The 18,112-nt window shown below is 39.9% G+C and overlaps 1 long non-coding RNA gene across 2 annotated transcripts in view; it reads right to left on the reverse strand.

Annotated features, from left to right (window-relative positions):
• The window catches only part of LOC135197003 (uncharacterized), a 900,249-nt gene extending 882,833 nt beyond the window's left edge, over window positions 1–17,416 (reverse strand). Inside the window, exon 1 of one of the 2 annotated variants that reach the window (XR_010310528.1) lies at window positions 16,981–17,416. This is a non-coding gene — a long non-coding RNA (uncharacterized LOC135197003). The remainder of the gene's footprint in view (window positions 1–16,980) is intronic. The other variant, XR_010310527.1, reaches the window with a different exon arrangement.
• Between the last annotated feature and the right edge of the window lie 696 nt (window positions 17,417–18,112).

Here is an 18,112-nt window from a genome sequence, read left to right on the forward strand (position 1 = left end):
GTCTCAAACGCATCTGGCGCATTGCGCCAGGTTGGCGTTTTTGGCGCATTCTTCATACTCCTCTGAGTATAAGCCGAAACTTCCGTTTCTTCTTTCCTTCCCTTCGTCTTCTTTATAGGAAGGAAAGAGTCCTTTCTCCTGGGAGTCTCCTTAGTAAAAACTCCTACTAAGGCCGAAGTTGCTCCTGCCACCATTTAGGATAATTTTTTGCAGCCGCATTCTCTTTTTCCTTCCCTGATTCAGGTGAGGGATGTCTAGAAGCGGAAGGAAACTCCGATTTCCGTTTAGGAACCAATCTCCTTTTCTTCTTCTCACAAGGTGATAGATCGGAGAAAAGCTCAGGGCTTGAATCTAAAGTTGGAGCCTTCCAACTTCTCTTTAAGGGGCGTGACAGTTCATCAGAACTCCATCCCCTTACATTCGGTGAAGAATCTGACGAAGAAAACACTTCTTTAGGATGCTTTTTCGATAGCGATCCTTGGCAGTTCGGGTCGTCACAGAATCTGCCGAGGGACGCCTGATCGGTGGGGATTCTCCATAACCTCCGTAAGGCTTTTGACATTCCTTCTCCTCTGGGCCTGTGAGCTTGGAAGAGGTCTAGGCCTGGGAGCGAGATGAAGCCGATCAGACGCACCCTCCACTGCACTAGGGACACTTAATTCACTATCACTGTGCTTACCTTTCAACGTCAGCATTTGACGTTCCATCCTTTGTAGCGCAGCTTTAAGATCTGCAATTTCCGTTGCCGGATTTGCAGTCTTAGTACTAGAGGAAGAAGATACAGGTTTAGGGTTAGGTGTTAATTTAATAGGCTCGTTAGAGCGAGACCTACTTATGCTTCTGGAGGAAGCCTTCCTAGCCCTATCCATATCTAATTTCCTTAAATATGAATTTAAATTCTTCAATTCTTCCTCATTCATATTTACACATTCATCACAGGTGTTAGAAATTGAACATTCATTCCTTCTACACCCCTTACAAACTGTGTGAGGGTCTACCGAAGCTTTCGGTAGCCTCACCATGCATCCCTCATTTACACACTGTCTTCTAACCGTAAAGCTAGAATCCGACATCATGAGAAATATCCAAAACCAAGTCCAAAAAACAGTCCACGAAAGAGTATGCCAAACCAAAGATCCAATACGTCACCAAAATAACCGGCTTAGAAGATCAATAGCGATGAAAAAACACGAAAATCAAATCAGGAGTAACAACAACAATGTTGCTGTCACGGCCGATAGAGAAAATCTGTCTTAGAAAACGGGAATGATTCCTATTCCCGCCACCAGCGGCGGGGCGGTAGATCACCTGACCTACCTGTAGAGTGTGCCGCGAAATTCGAATTTCTATCGGGGACGACGGAGTCTATAGCTAAGTATATATCTGACAGGTAAGTTGAATGCATAAAAACTACCTTTTTTGTTAGTAAAAACTCAATAAAAACTAACTGTAAATTTTTATACGTACCTGGTTTTTTTTACTAGTTTTATCACAAAAAGTGCATTTTATGATATAATTGATAAAAAATAAAAGTGAATAGTTCTCATAGAAAAATACCAAGAATAGGGAAATTTACAGCGAATAATGGGGGTATATGCTCCAGCGAGAATCAATTACTCGAGTCCGCAAATCCGGAGTAAGCAAATTCTGGGGGGTTGACTGTAATTTAATTCTATCAAGATTAGCTTGTACAGCCCTCCAGCAGGCACTCCGGGCGCACACCATCCAAAAAAACAAAACGGTTTCCCAAGACAAAACAAATCGATGACTGACGACTGAATTGACGACTGATTTTTATGTACTTCAGGACCTACAGTATTTCTGGTCTGAGAAAACACATTTGATCATAAAATTATGCCAATCTTTTTCTAATGTCCTACACTATACTTTCCTGCTCATGGAAACCAATGTCTTGTCAGAATTCTGTGATAATATATCAGTTAGTATTTGACTATACAGTCAAACCTCAGGTTTCGTAAGTCGCTGGTTTTCATACAATTCAGTTTTCATAAACTTTTTCCGATATAATTTCGTACATCCAGAAACACTCCTTCCAGGGAATACCTCATGACTAGGCCCTGTACTGAACAACCAAACAAAACATCCCATGTTCTCTTGTGACCCATTCCTCTTTAATGTTTATGGGGCCAAAGAAGGTTCCAAGAGCCAGTCATTCTGTAAAAAAGGCGAGAAACACTACAGCATTTAAGAAAGAACTGTAGGAAAGCGTTGGAGGATGTTGCATGCCGATCTCGGTAGTAAAATGCCTACAATAAGTGCTGCTGGTAGTGAATTTAAGGCCTGCAGAGGCTGGTTCAAATAATTCAGAAAGTGAACAGGAATACATAATGTGCCTACTTCAGTGATTAAGGACATGTTTGCAAAGCGGAGTGATGTACAAAGCGGAGTGATGTAAAAAAAAAAAAAAAAATTGGTGGAGAATTATCCAAACAGATTGTGCAAGCCATGTCTCCAATGTGTTTAATAACAATGTCGTGTTTCACTTTCGGCAAATTTGAAAGATACCAGAAATAAATGTCTCTAGACAGTTTTGTTGTGCGACAGGGATCCAGTGACTCTCAAGCTTGTCCTAATGCCAAAAAGAAAAAAAAGAAAAAACCAAAGAGGGGCAGTAAAAATATGAAGTGGGGAATTAACCCAAGATGGGTCCCTGATACCTGTAGTCTTTCTGGAGGGGGATTCCCCTTCAAAACGATAACCTCTCCTCTCCTCTTCCCTCTCCCCCTCCTCTCCGTCTTCCATATGCTAACACGGGTTCCATAAAGGTGTGTGATTTTAAACGTTTATTCACCCATTTTATTAGTCATCTATATTTATTTCTCATTTTTTTCTATACATAAAACTGTTTACTCTAAAAAAAATTTTTTTTTTAATATTTTTGGGTGTCTGGCACTCATTATTAATTGGATTTACATTATTCCTTACGGAAATTACCATTTCAGATTTTATACGTTTCGGACTTCGTTAGACATTCTGGAACATATTACGTACTAAAACTGAGGTTCCACTGTATATGTCTACATTCGCATCCTAAACTGGTGACCGCCAAGATAATCAATCCCACCAGCTCTCCCAAGAAGAACGTTGCAGCTACATCCATCAGTCTGCCCCCTTTCATGACAAAACCCAGAGAGGCCTGTTTCTTTAGGGAAGGGCCAATCTTTAGATTTAAAAAAAAAAAAAAAAAAAAAAAATTGTCTTTGTCACAAAAAGCTGACTCTGTCCTTAAGTCCTACCCGACATTGTCTTAGAACAAACAGCAAAGTGGTTAGCCAAGCCAGACAACAACGTCACATACAAGACTTGGAAGGCACAACTAAGGTCATCCTTCAGCATGCCCTCAGTGCTAGAAAATTCCTAGATAACGTAGGAATGGCAATAGAAGATCAACGGCCCTCACGTCTAAGAGCAATTGTGACGACTAATAACAATCCCTGCCACAGACAGCCAGGCCAACCAGAGACAATGCTGGACTTAGTGCACAAAGTCCTCCTGACAAAGTTACGACACAAAAACAGTTGCTGCAATTCTCGGCGCATCCACCATGCCCCTCAAGGAATTTCTCAAAATGGTAGACACAGTTCATCTGGCCCTGACATCATCAGAGCCCACTCAACCACCTGTAGCAGCAGCCACCACACAACCACAAAGTGACGAAGAGACAGCCATCGAGCCAGATTTCCCTGCTGCTCCCTAAACTACAAGAGGGAAAACAAACAGCCACCAAATCAGAAAATACAACCCGACACACAATATAAACAGATGATCAATTAAGAATGACCCAACGGCCTTTGCTTCTTTCACTGGAGGTTTTGGAGTGAACAAAGCTGTATGCTATAAAAAAACATGCAGTAGGTCTGTAGCAGTGGCCCAACAGTTAGACAGCCAGACTAGTTGCCTCGTAAGGTGTAATAAGTCTGCCCTTCACTGTCTTTCTTCCAGGAAAAGGCACCAATGAGATGTCCAACACACAATTCCTGAACGAATGGCTAAAACCGATCCCTTAATGTGGCAGGATCACAAGCAAAGCAAAGCAAACCAAACAAGATTTCCCCACATTTACGTTAGAATGTCCAGCTACCAAAATTTCACCCTGCCACACTTTCCTCTTTACGTTACTAATTACTAACAGGACTATTGGTTCAAAAACCATGTCTTCACCAACTCTTGACACAATCAGGGCAAGATGCTGTGTTGTCCACTGGATACAGTCACTGAGACACAAACTCATCACTCCACTAGCACCCAGCACCAGACCAACAAACCATCGAATACCAATACACACACACACTCACATGCACACACACACACACACACACAACAAGCACCAAAACCATGCAACAACTCAAATACAACACGACAAATCATTACACAAACAAACATTAATCAACCCCAAGATTTCTCAACAACTCAAAAACTCCAACAAATCACTAACACAAACAAACACCAGGCAACATCAAAATTTCTTAACAACTCAAAACACACAACAAATCAATAACACAAACACCAATCAACATCAAGATTTCTCAACAACTCAAAATACATCAAACATAACAGACACTCACCAGCTCAACAACCATCAAATGGACACAAGCACAAAACTCAATTACTCAGTATCAAAAATAGAAAACATACAATGACAACTGACCAACAATAACTGCCTTCAATTACTGACTCAACTGACTGCTTGTCACTCACTCCATAGCTAACTGCCTGACTGCTTCACTCAAGGCTCGGCGACTGAGTCAGCAGACATACCCAAAGCACCTGCCAAACAAGCAGTTCACTCATTAATTACCCATTCACCACTCAGGTCTCTCTCTCTCTCTCTCTCTCTCTCTCAAAACGGAAAACCACAGACACAAACCTTCGCCATACTATCTTAACAACAAATAAACATAAAACACGATATAGCAAATACACAGAACATCCAAACCTTTCCTATTCCCTCCAACGAACACAAACAAGTTAAAGAGACTACAACCAAAACAACCAGCCACTCTCACCTTTCTCTCTCTCTATTACAAGCAACCCTTGAGAATGCTGTCAAATGCAACCACTACATCACTCCTCCATATTGCCTCTCCTGTTACATTTGACGTCACCTCACATACTCACAACATCCACACTATACAGGCAGTTCCTGGTTATTAGCGGACTAGATTATCGGCGATCTGGTTTTATGGGGCTTCTCTTGCACTGTAAAATCTGCTATTTTTGGCGCGCCATAAGAGTGCTTAAGGCGCCAGTTACCAGCACCATATCTCGCTAGGTTTCGGTTAATGGCGGTTTTCATTTATCAGCACACCCCGGGAACAGAACCCCCACCAATAACCGTGGACTGTCTGCATCACTTTTCTTAGAACCCAGGGATGTTCGGATACTGGCCCTTTGGATCTTAGTTGAGGCCCCTCTTACACTCTCTCAGTTGCATCACTATTCACTTCCTCTAGACCACTTTCATCCAGAGTCCCATTATCTCCCTTGCTACTGTCCTCCCAAATCTCATTAACTGTCTCATCTACCCCTTCAGCTACCAAATCGTCCACCCCATTCATATTCCTGTCAAACTCCTGAAGGGACTCATACTGTCAACTACCTCCCTACTACTTGGTTCCCCTCATGTCGAAATCTCATTAAACTCGGTCAACTCAAACCCACACACACTGTAAGTCTCACCCATTCCCTCCTTAGGCTTACATATCTGTATTGCACTCTTTATCAACCATCTCTACCCTAACACTAACCCCTCTATTATGCAGTCCTCACCCTTCCCCTTCATTCCCTTTCTTTACCTTCTTCTGCTTTCTTCCATACTCAACCAAAGCTAATTGCCAATCCCCCAAATCCATTTGCTCACTGATGCTTGGTTCATACTTAATTCACTTTCAACCACTCACTCATCGCATTTTCACGGACATACTGTGGCACATCCCTTCACCTTCCCCAAAACATAACATAACCCACTTGGTCACACTTCCAAAATTTCAAAACTTCTCCCTTACCTTATTCACATTCATTCTTCCCTTCTCAACCACCTCTTTCAACACTATCCCCAATCCAGGCAATCCTAAAACTTTCAAACCTCCCATTTGCTCTCCTCCACAAATCCCAATCAGTCTCTGATAAACCCAACCTTGGCCTAATAACTCTCAAAATTCAACACATACTTACAGGGTGACATACCTATACTCTTTTGCAACATGGCGTTGTATACCCACACCACACACATATATCCCAATCATAACACTTACTCATCATTTGCAAAATCTGAGTCAATGTCCTAACTGTCTTTTCAGGCAAACCACTTGCACTGGGCATATGAGGAGTAGAATAAACATGTACAATACCCCATTCCTTCAGCATTTCCTCAAATTCTCATCCCACAAAGTCAGGCTCATTATCACTCAATATACACACATCAGTAACATCACTTGGCTCACCATTTGCGTGACAGTACCACTCCTCTTATCCTTGATGGGAACCACATAGGCAAATTTGCTCATGTGATCCACCATTAAAATCATTCTCACGTGTCCTCTCGCAGTCCTTGGTAAAGAAACACAGTCAATCACAAGCATTTCAAACGGCTCTTTCATCCAAAGTCACAACACAGACAGACTCGCATGCACACACTGATACTGTCCCCTCTGACATTCTTCATATGTAACAGCTACATCCACACAAATCTTACTTAATCCAGTCGCATACAATATCTCTCTCATGTATTCCCATAACTTATTCTTCCCCATGTGCCCAAACCGATCGTGGACCAACAGGCACATACAGCTGATTCAATGGAAAACACCGGCACATGCACTCCCGTCATACATTTCTCCCCATTGCAAAAAAGTACACTACATTGTTGCACACTACAAACTGTCTTGCAACCCTCTTTTATACCTCCAACTCACACGGCCAATCCTCCACAAGCACCCCTCCCAAAATGCATTCTCGCAACTTACTTATCTCCAAGCACCTATCTTGCATTTCCTCAATTCCTTGCTCAACAAAACATTCTCACTTCTAGCAATATCAATCATACCCACAAAGTTCGCTACAAATACACGTCCACACTTCATCATGCATCCTCAAAAAATCTATCCCTATTAAAAAACACACTGGCATATCATCTTCCCACATGACTTTAAAGTTATGTACCACTTCCAACCCCCCTAACACAACTTTCAGCTGTACCTCTTCCACTACTAAAACACTTCCTGTCCTAACCCATGTATTCTTACACTTGTATACTGCCTTTTCACTTCCCAATCGCATCTCTCAAGTTCATTTACCATTGACCCACTCACTAAGAAAACCTGCACCCCTGTATCAACTAAGCTACAATACTCATTATCATTCACTCAAACATATGTCACCATTTTCCCTTGGCTTCCATGCATACACACATTCACTACCCCATTGGCCTGGTTATCCATACCACAATCATCCTCACCACTTTCCCCCCTCAGTTATCTCCTCACTTTCATACCTCTGATTTAAATTCCCTTCACAATCCCCATGTCTGACTAACCAACTACAACCATGTTCCCCATAATGAATTCTCAAAACCCCATGCTCACTATTTGCAGTTAGCTTCCCTCTACTCTCAATTGGTCTGTCTCACCCAAAATACAAAAACCCTTCAATCAACCCCAAACAACTCCACTACTGCCAACAACAAACTCAACAACATCTCTTCCCCACCTTGCTCCTCAATACATGTCCCTTCCTTCTGCACATCACTCATCAACATTACTCGCAGACCCTTACTCTCCAAATCTTTCAATGCCAAAAACAAACACTCACAAACTTTGTCATCTCCCACAAACCTCTCTTTTACAACCAAACCCTCAGGCACTCTATCTGGATCCCAGTCACTTTTTCTGGGATTGTCACCCTGACCATGCATCCTTGACATTGTATCTGCAATCACATTTTTAGTCCCGGGTACATACTCCAACTTGAAATCAAACTCACTCAAATCCTCGATCATCCTCACAACCCTGGCATTTACACTTTCTTTCTTAATCGTATACACTAATGGCTGATGGCCCGTCCTTATAACAAATTTTATCCCATATAAAAACACTCAACGTTTTCACACAAAACCTTGTAGCTGAAAGCTCTTTCTCAACCACCGAGTACTTTCCTTCCGCTTTATTAAAGGCCTTACTCATATACGCTATCACTCTCAATTGCTCTTCCCCATTCACCTCTTGCAACTGTACTAAGCATCCCCCCCTTACTAAACTTACTAGCATCTGTATAGAGCTCAAGCCTACTCGCATCCTCGCTATAATCCGGGAAGGCCAAGGTGATATCCTTTGCAGCCTCCTCTTCCAATCTCTCAAACACACTCTTCATTCGGTCATCCCACTTCAATTTAGTAATGCAATTTCTCTTCCCCATCCATTCAGTCAGCGGCTTTCCTATCCCCCAAACAATCCCCAACAAACTTCCTTCCAAACTCAATCAATCCAAAATAAACCATCAACTCACACACGGCCCGAGGACATGGAAATTCTCTTCACTTACTGCGAAACAAGTACCAGGCACCCTGGGCCCCTATTTACTGCTGGCCTTGAAGAGAAAGGCTTTCACCCTCGCCCATGATCTGCAACTCCCTCTGTACATCACTAGCAATAGGGTGGCTAATTTCAGTTCAACCCTATGGAGCTCTCTCACCACCAGCCTTGGGAAAAACATAAACCATCTGGCAGCCTACAACCCAGAAGCCACCCAACAGTATTGTCAGGTGGTTCCATCATTCCCTTGAAGCAGCACTCTCCAACAGATGTCAAGACAGGGAGGTGGAGAAAGGAGTTGCCATGGATTTTATTAGGGCTGAGAACAGCCCCAAAAGCAGTATTCAACGTTTGCCAGCTAAGGCACTCTACGGACAATCATTAGCAATACCTGCAGACATATTTCAAGAACCAGATGAACCCACTACCCACTCAATGTTCATAAAGTGGCCGAACAAAAAATTATGCCAGCAAGGAAAACATACATTGCGGTTTAGAAACCCTACGTTCCCACAGAACTCGAGCGTACAAAATATGAATTCATGTCTACCCATCTCCCCCACTTACTCAGGATCTCTCCACACCCTGCAGTGCAAGCATGATATTTTTTATAATAAAATAAGGTTTTCTATATAGTTACACAGTAATTACTATTAGTTTCCACGGACAGCTGCCTAATTCAAATTTCCCGGGTAGCGCTTTGATTGCTCAGTGTAGGTACTAGGTATACAGTGCCATCCCCCAATAGCAATACTAGGAACAACTTAGTTGAGTACTTCATTCAGTTTTATGCATAATGTCCATCAGAGGGGAGGCGGGTGGGCTCCGATCTTATAATTACAGGGTAACTGGGTAAGTATATACAAAACCTTATTTTATCATAAAAATATCATTTTTGTATGACTTACCCAGTAATTGTATAGCTGATTCAATATTGAAAGGAGGTAGGATCATGGACATATTCTACTCCAAAGCATTACATCATGTAATGAATCTGAAATTGAAAAGTTGCTAGCAAAGAAACAATAACGCTTGTCATTCCTATCAGTTAAAGAGAACTATGCAGAAGAATAGCTACTGCCTCTGGTTGGCACTCATCTTAACTCATAGTGGCAAGGAGGTAGAGCCAAGGGTCGCCTCCTATTTAGGGGAAACTTTGCAGCGAGGAGAATGCTTCTATGGCTAGCTAAGTACGCCACTAGAAAGGCGTTCGGTCAAAACCTATAAAATCATGACAAGTTTGATTGGGGGAGGGGGGGTGGGAAATTTCATTACATATCCATCAAGACACCTTTTCAATGGCTGTCTGCTGATACCTCGGGAAAAGCTACAGGTTTGACCGAGGGGCCAACTACTGGAGGCAATTCTGGCATGTAGTCCTGAAAACATTCATAATGCATGAATAACATTAGCATTTCATATACTCAAGACATGCATTTAAAATTAACGTAAATGCATGCATAACTTACAAAATAATAATAATAATTTTATAACAAGTCATTTTCGCACTAAAGTATCAAAGCCAATTGGACTCTAGTAATGTAAAATCACTGCTTTTATTCTCCAATTAGTGATAAACAAATAAAACAAATAGATGAAACAGCATTTCATATACATATTCAGATTTATGCATTTTTAAATAACGTAACCTAAAAAAAAGATATGTATATTTATATCACTAAGTTTTCAAATTAAGAAATTATTATAAGTAATTGAAATCATAACCGCTTACGTGCCCCACTAATTGACTTGAGTGGCCTGTGCTCCAATCCACCATGCAAGCTGGAGGATAGTAAAGATGTTAAACACTAACAACTGCGTGACACCAGAAAAGTACCTCTGTACACCGAGGCCATAAGTAAACCTTCTCTACCAAAGGGCCCCCGTAGCCAAACATCAACACAATTCTCTCCTTACTACTTTTCAACTTCCACACTTTCAGTCTCTGCAAAGGAAAGTGACGAACGTCGCACGGATGGTAAACAAAACAAAATGTGTTGGCCTAATGCAAATGTTTGGCCTCAAAGAATGTCTTGACATTCACAAAATACTTTAAGGTTGCTATATTTACTGGCAGTTTGTGACTATAATAGCCTATGGCTGGTAAACAAAATCCCAAAAGCAAGGTATAACTGAAGGGAATGATGGAACCTTCAAGAATTACTTTTAATGGTAATTATTAACTGGCGACTTGCATGTAGCCTAATCCCGGAAAGTAAATAATAAATGCTAAGGTTCTGAGATACAAGAATGCACCAACATTCAAGAATTATCTATCAGTGTTTCGCTAATGGCCTATGGCCGGTAAACAAAATCTATAAACAAAAGTTTGGCCTAAAGGAATGATGTAAAATCAAGCTTACTTAAGGGGGGCGTCCACTTATATAGAAATAATTCTCCGATTTTTATGAAATTATTATATGTTATACATATATATAAGGTGATGTTCCAAAAAAAATTTCAGAGTGATCAAATGATTATTTTGGTTTTTATTGAAAAAATATAAAAAAATAAAAAAATTAAATATGTAACTCTTCCTTCATTTTTAGAGCTATTGCAATGCGGCTTTATACACAGAAAGTATATCATAGTAGAAAAAAAAATGTTGTGAACAGTTTTTCCATTTTTTGCTTTTTTTGGATGGGGGGCGAGGGGGAATTTTCCCCCCCAAAATTTTGTTGATTTGGTTATCACGAGTTCCTCGTCAACCTAAGAAAAAATCTAGCCCGAACAAAATATTCTCCTTTCTTTCCTCTTTCCAATGGTATATTCAACTTTAAAATTGGCCTACAAATAAAAAAATAGTTAGCGTTTGAAGTGCAAAAGAGTGAAAACTGAGAAAAACGGCTGTAAAGGTCAAGAAGTGTTTTTTTCAGCACTCGTGGAAAAAAAAAACTGATCTTTGAGCAAAACCATGGTACAAACAAATGTTAAATACTCACTAGTGCTTAGTTCAGAATGCCTTTCCTTCTTTCTAATAGTTCTTAGTGTTTTTTTTGCTTGGTTTCCGGCACCAACCCCCCCCCCCATTAAAAGGGGTATTATTTGCTTGAGGTGAGGCTAACATCAAGTACCACCTGATTCTTTGTTGCCTGGTTTGAAACCAAGTAAGTAAGAATTTGTCATCATATAGTACTCCCTTTTCATCGTCCTTTATTACTTTCATCAACTGCGAGCGTAACTGTGAAGGTGAAAAAACCTCAGATGATTGCGCAGCAGACGACATAGAGGCAATGAGGGCGGGGCTCTCAGCAGCCAAAACAGAGCCGCGTGTTGTTGTTGTTGGTGGTGCTGGTGGTGGTGAGGGTGTTGGTGGTGCTGGTGGTGATGGTGTTGCTGGTGGTGGTGATAATGGTGGACAGCGCTGGATACATCAGCCAACAATGGTAGTGGCAATGGCGATGCTGCTATATCAACAACAAAATAAAAAGTCCACCTTCGACCCTATGTCTCTTTTTAGCAAAATTTGCTAAACGGGCCATAGTTGCACTCTAGTATACACACAAACGTATATAATTGTATTTAGAGTTACTTGATGTAAGAAAACAAGCAAAAAACACGGTAAATAGCGAAAAAATGCAAGGAGTAAAGAGCAGCATACCTCCCCTTTTGCAACTCTGGGACACACTGACTCCCATGGCTCCCCCCTGCTGGGCAAGCTACCCGCTCAGAACACCATTCACCAAGGAATCAGCCATTGTTGGTGCCAGATGTAAGAGATTAGGCGAAATAAAAATAAAAATAAATAAATTGGGCAGATAAAGGACAAAATGACAATAGTCATTAAGAGCCAAACATCAGCCCTACGTCACAGTGTGAAGGGGGCGGAGCCAAAACCCCATTAATTTTGATATTTCGAAAAAATGGTTTGGCCATGTGATAAGAGGTGTTGATCATGTCTTACAGCCATTTAACCAGATTTTGAAAATGCCAAAAATATTCATCAAAAATCAAAGAAGAAGCCCCCTTAAGACCATTATAAACCGGTGACTTGCGCTTAGCATAAGACTGGTTAGTAAAACATATATGCAAAAGTATTTGGCCTATTGAATAGTGTTACATTCAAGAACTGTTCCAAGAGAATACAAATATCCAGCGTGATGATGATCTGAATTAAACAAACAAAAGGACAGGACTCATCCAGCTTGAAGGCTATGAATGAGTTCCAGTGGTTGTGTAACACTACCGAAATCCAGTGATATAACAGGAAAATATGAACAAGCTGATGTAAGCATTTTAAGTTTAGTCAAGCACAGCTGAAAGCAGAATGAAGTGCTTAGCCAAGTTGGGAGACAGCACTATATTTCTAGCATACCCACACTGAGCAATCAAAGCGTTACCCGCAAAATTTGAATTAGGCAGCTGTACATGGAAACTAATAACTATATAATTACCTGGCATGTCTCATATACAAAAATAAGTACTATGAGATTTCATTGGATGGAAGAACTACCTAGATCTCGGTGACAAACTGAAGCCAGCATACATTCTGGAGAATGATTCATCTCCCAGAGTCTTTTTGTCTTTTTGGGGAGGGAGGGGAGGGGGGGGGGGGAGAGTACTGTAATGTCCTCCGAGCATTCACCATCCAAAACAACAAAACATGAACCCACCCAAGGACACCAGGTTCCCCAAAAACCCAAATCAATGACTGACAGCTCAATCAGTGATTTTTTTTATGCATTTTCAGGAACTACAATACTTTATCTGTAAAGAAAAAAAAAGCAACCATAAATGTAAAACATGTCAAGCTTTTGAGTCATATGCATGAGAAAATTCTTCTCATGTTGGAAAAAGAATTATTAGATATTTTTCAGATGAGAAAACACAACTGATCACAATGTTATGGCCTTCTTGTTCTAATGTCCTATATTATCCTAGATTGTCCAACTTCTACCTTTATATCTGTGTAAGGACAGCATTACACTAGCTACACTTCCAATTTACAATTAAGGTGCACTTCATTACTGAATATTACTGGCTTATCTTTCTGGTGCACTTCACTATTGAATATTACGGGCTTATCTTTCCAAATTAGGTTAGGTTAGGTTTTTCCCAGGACTTTTTACAAACCCTATAGTAATCACTTTCAAGATTTCAATTTCCTCCTCAATTTTTCATCTTACTGACCCCTTTCTATTTTCTCCACTTTCTGTTCTTACCACCTCCAAAAATCTGGAAACCATTACCAAGTATATAACAATTTTTGTACAAGTGGTTTTAACATTAGTCTGGCAGCATAGGCACTTGTTCATCCCAGTCCTATAACTGAGAAATCTGATCTAGTTTGTATCAATTCTCCAAAAGATACTAAAACATTATGGTCTGATGTGATAAATGTTGTCCACTCATCAATTAACATATTCAGTACTTTAAAATGAACATATCCACGGCTTTAAAATATAAACGATGTCCAAGATATGATCATTTTTGGTGAATTTTCTAGAATCAACAAAAGAACATGAAACACTAAAAACAAAAGAATATGAGAGTTTGCACATCTACAACTACAGTGTAATGATCCTTCATTTCTGCCCAAAATTACTGATATCTCTTGGTATAGAAGAAATAACCATGCTAATCATCCTTAGTCGGGATAACAAGACAAACAACATTACTTAAGACGATGTTACATTTATATGTGACCACAGTACTCTGAGAAAAATTAAATATCTAAGTTGAGTAAGGAGTAAAAATTCTCTCTCAATTCATGAAATGTACCATATTTGCTGGTGTATAAGACCTACCCTCGCATTAGACACCCCTATTTAACAGGGATATTTTGTGGAAAAAACAATTTTGGTATGTTTAATCATACATTTAATTAAAGATATTTCAATTAAATATTTAAAAGTGATATTTTAGGGAAAAATGCATGATTGTTTGTAAAGAAATATACAATATTGTGAGGATATACTGGAATACAGACCATATAGTACATATACATTCACCTTTAAAGGAAACTAAATTAAATTTACCATAAATAAACAAATTCCATACAATATGCCTCAGCTTTGGCAAAAATGATTTTAATGAACTCCTTCATACTCAATATAATTAATAATTTTTATAGCTTTACTAGAAACTGGTATACAATAACAATGATTCTTTAAATGGTTATGTTTATTCCTGCTCAAATGTTCCCATTCTATAAACCATGTATGGAACTGAGGCTATAAATAATCATAAATACAAGTCTGTAAGTATCACTAATACAGACCTAACTTTTTTTTTTTTTTTAAACGCTCTTAGCATGTGATTATAGTTGTTAATTACCTTACGTTTTGGTTACCAGTAGTGTGAACAACTAGTTTAGGCTACACCTTAAAATATTTGCTTGATAAAGTCTCTCAAAGCCATAGTTTATAGTTACCTACATGCACTCCCACAAGCTAAGCTAGTTAAATTTACAGTTAATAGCCCAACGATAATATCGAATATTGGTAAGATTCCTTTCCTGAAGAATAGAGCTAGATTCAATCTTTTGTTTATATATTTATTTCATTCAAATGGGCTGGAATTCAACACTGCCATGTCTACAACCTGGCCCTCGGGGATGCACATAGAATCATTAACTAAAAACAGTAAATTTCTCATTATCTCGGCAAACTTTTCAAATTATTACACCTTTGCTGGGTATTTCTACAGAAGCTCTCCACAGGGACTGCAAGGAACATAACCGCAGATACGACATCCAATAGGGATTGGGCCGTCCAATGTATTTCGCCGTGTTTAGTACTGGACCCTGGTGGTTAATTACAGTTGTCTAAATAAATATTACTTAAAATTCTTGTTCAGTAAGTAAAACTGCATAGAAAACCTGCAGCTGCCATAGTCTAAGCCGCCGCGGATAAGTACTCTAGATCTACCCCTATGCTGTATTATATACTCCAATTTCTACACTGTTTGGTAAACAATATCTTTGTGATATTCTTATACATTTACCTTAGGCTAATATGCAACACCAGATTACCAGCCCCCATCACACATTCCCGGAGCACTATGGTATTTCTACAGAAGCAGTCCGCACGGACTGCAAGGGACGCAACCGCAGATACGACATCCACTAGGAATTTGGGACCTTCCAATGTATTTCGCCGTGTTTAGCACTGACCCTTGGGGGGTTAATTACAGTCGTCCAAATAAATATTACTTAAAATTCTTGTTCAGTAGGTAAAACTGCATAGAAAAACCGCAACTGCCATAGTCTAGGCCACCGCGGATAAGTACCCTAGATCTACCTTGCATTTTGCTGGTAGGTGGTTAGTTAAGATTATGCTGGCTTATGACAATACGGCTATTGTCTAAGCGCAACCCCAAAGCTTTGTAAGGTGAAGGGTAAATGCGGTCTAGTGCGAACCTTTGGACTCGGCAACACGCAGCCTCAAATATCTGGGTAAAGTAAGAAACTACAACCGCAGCCTACACACCTTTCCAGATTCAGCAACTGACCGTTTACGTACAAAATGGGCGCAGTGTTTAGTACCGGCCCCTTGGGTTTGAATATAAAGCATAAATCATTGAAGGTAAATACCATAAACATAAATAAAAGACAAAAATAAACAAAAACATGGCAAGGGGCGGTAAATATATTCCGGTCACCGACTGGCGGGATCGTGGCGGTGGCAGACTGGTTTCTGTATCTGCACAATAAACTGAGCCTAACGAAACCTAAGTTATCTGTACAACATACGGAACCTGAATTACTTGTACGACAACCAGAACCTAGATTATCGATAAAATAAAACACATAGGCTATCCTATGTTATCTGTTAAGTACGTGAAGTGAGGCCAGGGTGGCAACTGCGATAGGCATATGCCTACCCACACGATTTTCCAATATTGCTATTGCGAGCCGGAAATTAGGGTAGTAATTACTATATTTAAAAAATAATATAAATTTTCAAGTAAACCGGGGGCATAAATCATGAAAACAGTGGCAAATGACATCTAAACCACCACCACCACTAGCCACCATAATGGCTCTTAATCGATCTATTCTGATGTAGCCTACCTACGCTCAAACTCATTTCGAAGGCAATCAAGCGCAAAATCATTCACGAACATCTTCACTCATCCTGAAAAAGTTCAACCTCAGGCAAGAAAACTGATGCAAGCAAACAAGCAAGCAAGCTATCCGAAATACCAATTATTCCCTGCTACCTCTATGCTTTTACTTGAGCATCGGGTTAGCCAAGGCTTCTAGGTAGGCCTAGTACTATGATACGTTACGAAAGCAGCAACCATGAGCTATGCCTACATGCGAGTATAGAGTACCTGATAGCTATACCTAACTAGGTACTTCCTGTCAAATACAGAATCCATGCAGAAATGTGGATTAGAAGACAAAAAAAAAAAAAAAAAAAAACTACGAAGTAAATTATAAGTATAGGCCTACAAACTCAAATCACTTTCTGCTCGGTGAACTTACGTGAAGGATGGAGGAGCGCCGTCCCGTCCATCTCAGCCTCCCTATGTCATCCTTGCTCAGACGCAATATATCGTAATCACTGCACAACACTAAAATTAAATGCTTCGCGTTATTTTCGTGATAAAACCGATTCACTGCATGAGATCACTTGCATCCCGCCGAAGGTACCGGATGACGCAGTTTCAAAACGTTTTGACAGTTTCCAATCATCCCGACGAATGAATGACCGAAGTTTTTTTTTTCAGCCCATGCAGTTTTCTTGGCAATTACTTTTATTTGTTTAAATATTGGCGATTCGTTCCTAGTTTCCTGTCGAATAACTACAGCCAAAAGGCCTTTTGTAGAAGAAAGTTACATATGGATAACATTGCCTCAAAGTAAAATTTATCATATCGAAACACTGCGCGTTCCCGTGTTAGTTATGCATGTTTGATCGAACACGCAAATATAAAACCAAGCAAAAATCGCATGGCTAAGCGCAAGGCTTGAAGGCAGAGCCTAGACAAGTCCTATACTCTGATTTTTTCCATCTGTCCATCCGCCTGTGGTGTTTTTGTATGGTAACACTGCGTCCCGGGCTTTAAATAGTTACGCTATGTGTAAGTTTTAGGTAAATAAAAGGATATCTGGGTGTACATTTGCAACTGAAAAGTGTTTTAATAATTTACTGTATGCAAAGTACACCGTTAATATTCGAAATAGGATATTATTATTATTGTTGAATGTAAGCTGAATGTAACTATCTGAAGCCCGGGACGCAGTGTTACCATACGGAAACACCACAGGCGGATGGACAGATGGAAAAAAACAGAGTATGGTGTATAAAACGTTAGGAATTCCTAGCCTTGATGTAATGTCGTCCATCACTGCCCAAAATTAATTTGACAAAATGAATTGCCTTCCTGCGTCAGTTAAAGAATTATTATATGACAATATAGATTTCCTTGCTTTAAAAAAAATACTACTAGGAAACAAATGTTAAGAGCTTTAAAAGCAAACATTTCAGTCAGACATTCAAGCCAAAAATCAGGAACTATTTATTGCTACGGGATATTATCTAGTATATACGCAAAGCTTCTATTAAGGCTAGTTTATATTGCTTTTATCGTAAAGACCCTGAAAGCTGGGAGTG

Source organism: Macrobrachium nipponense, chromosome 18 (assembly GCF_015104395.2).
Source record: "Macrobrachium nipponense isolate FS-2020 chromosome 18, ASM1510439v2, whole genome shotgun sequence".
Classification (NCBI taxonomy): Eukaryota; Metazoa; Arthropoda; class Malacostraca; order Decapoda; family Palaemonidae; genus Macrobrachium; species Macrobrachium nipponense.